Source organism: Ipomoea nil, unplaced genomic scaffold (genome assembly GCF_001879475.1).
Source record: "Ipomoea nil cultivar Tokyo-kokei standard unplaced genomic scaffold, Asagao_1.1 scaffold2965, whole genome shotgun sequence".
Lineage (NCBI taxonomy): Eukaryota > Viridiplantae > Streptophyta > Magnoliopsida > Solanales > Convolvulaceae > Ipomoea > Ipomoea nil.
This window is the reverse complement of record NW_017619393.1, coordinates 123,910-126,871: the sequence shown is the minus strand read 5'-3', so window position 1 is coordinate 126,871 and position 2,962 is coordinate 123,910.

Below are 2,962 nucleotides of genomic sequence, written 5' to 3'. Positions count from 1 at the left end.
ATCAAGGAAGTCTTTGTGTAATTGTACTAAAGAGTGATAGTGCAATCCTTCCAGCAGTTGTGGAAGAAGAGTGGAAGTAGGCAACGTTTGGCCGAACCACTATAAAATCTCCTCTCACCTCTCTTTTTACTTACTGCTTTATTTTACTGCTTGCATATCATCTTTTTCATCTCTCCTCTTAACTTTTTATCAAACTCGTGTAACCCTCACCTTATAATCTTTCCGCTGTGCTTATCTTACTCAAAAGTGTTGTCAGGGTTTTTCTTTCAAAAACTAAAGAAAAACGAGAGTCTATTCACCCCCCCCCCCCCCCTCTAGACTCACCACGCCATCTATCGGGACCAACACCAACAATCTCGCTGTGAAGTTCAGCCACCATTGAGAATGTGATTAGAATAGAAGAGTACAAAGACAGAAATACGTAGGACGCTTATAGCTTTGGGTTTAGCACAATGATGGATTTAAATAGCAAATTATTATATTATTACCATAATTAATTATTCTTAAATTTGACCAATTACGTATATAATTAATGATGAAATAAATAAAATTGAATATTAACCAATATAATAATATATGTACGGTAAATGTTATTAGGCAAGTCTAATTATGCCTAATATATTGAAGTCCTATAATACACGAAAATAGGATGTAAATGGAGATGAATATAAAATTACTATAATTTGATTTGAATATAATTGTATAATATAATATCTATATATAAATAATGGGTAATATTACAAAAATTTCCTTAAGTTTTGGGGGAAAATTTGGTTAGGAGGATTTTACTTTTAATTATATAATATATATATATATATATATATATATATATATATATATATATATATATATATATATATATATATATATATATATATATAGATTTATTTATTATTTTTTTATTCGAGACACTGAATAATCTAACTTAGGCTCTGTTTGGCAGAGCTTATTTAGGAGTTTATAGCTTATTTTAAGCTCCTAATAAGCTATAAGCTCTGTTTGATAATATTCCCAAAATAAGCTCCTAGCTTAAAATAAGAGCTTATTTTGGAACCCTACTTTAGTTAGCGTTTCAAAATAAGCTCAGAGCTTCCTAACTTTTTTTTTTCCATCTTTATCCTTATTATTTTAAAGAAATGACATAATTTACCCTTCCCAATTAAAACCATTTTCTCTTCTCCTTTATCCGCAACTTTCACCGCAAATATTATTATTATTATTATTATTATTATTATTATTATTATTATTATTATTATTATTATTATTATTATTATTATTATTATTATTATTATTATTATTAGTATTATTATTATTATTATTATTATTATTATTATTATTATGAGATTTGCAACAATATTGCTACTTCATTATGAGATGCTAAATCATGATTATGCGAATAGCTTTATTTCAAAATGTTAATTTTTTTAAAGACAAAATGTTAAATTTTAATATGTAAACAAACTAATTTAAATTATATGAAGATGTCCTTTTTAGTCTTTTTACATTTATCAGCTTATCAAAAAGCTATTTTTACCAAACACTTTCAATCATAACAGCTAGCTTAACAGCTCTTCAGTTTTCAGCTCCGAGCTTATAGCTTTTCAGCTTTCAGCTCCTAGCTTATAGCTTTTCAGCTAAGATTTGCCAAATAGAGCCTTAATTATACTCCGTAACTAATTGTTACAATTAATGAATTTCAATGAATACAAGTACTACAATTATAATAATTAAGAAAAGATACAAGATCGATTACGCTATCCATAATATGTGAGTTACATCTAATATGGTGTGCGAGTCGTTGAGTCATCGTAATTTATCTCAAGGGTCCCTCACACCTCAGCTGGACCGAGTATTTAGGATGATGTAAATCATGCACAAAGGATTTGTTCATTTTGAACATAATTTTCAAAGATTCAAAATTTTGTCTCTTTTCTCAAATATTACCTACTAAACTAATAAGTTAAGTGTGTACAAGCAAAGATAAATTATTCTCTGAATTATACATGGAGGACATCATATACTAACCAATATTTTTTATCCCGGATCTCATGGTCTAAATTTAAGTCACGAAATCATTGTAATATTTTAATTAATTTGTGAGTCAATCACGTAATTTAATAATTTTTGCATTAACATTATTCAGAGAATAATTATATTCATAGTAATATTTTAATTTGATCATTGAATTAATATTGGTGTTATATATCAAAATCCACTACTGAAAATTATGAAATTTTCGACCACCTGAAAGTGATCTTAAATCAAGTTGATACCAAAAAGTGATCGGAAATAACAACAAAAATTTTTCCGGATACCAAAAGTGGTCAGAACAAGGCTTTCGACTTGATTTAAGATCACTTCCAGGTGGTCGGAAATTCCATAATTTCCAGTAGTGATCTATCGGTATGGTAATTTAATAATTAGTACAAATACAAATATATCCCGAAATGAGGGATTACGTGCCTGAACCCCCGATTGGAAATTTGGATTCTACCAAAGGAGATTCAAATAATGAGGACTCTGTTTAGAGATGAATAATAAGGAATATGTCAACAATCTAATCTATTAAAATCATGCTTTTGTTATGTTATTGGTTATTGTTATTTGTCATTTCTTAATCTATTCTTAATTTGTTCTTAATTTAATCTATTCTTAATTTACTCCTATTCGGCACTATGTTTTTAATTTGCGAATTAAGATCATCCTCTTTCGAATTTAATCGAATTAAAATCAAATTATCTAATGTAGGTCCCGTACATACTAACATTTTTGCTAAGCATAATTTAACAATTTAATCAAATTTAATTTATATAGTTTATTTAATAATTTTAAAATATAATTTTAACAATATAATTCTATTTTGCAAATTTAATTTATATAACGTATAATTAATTAACTAATTTATTTAACTAACTTTCCGTTGCTTATAATAAAATAATTCAATAAATAATTTAATAAAACA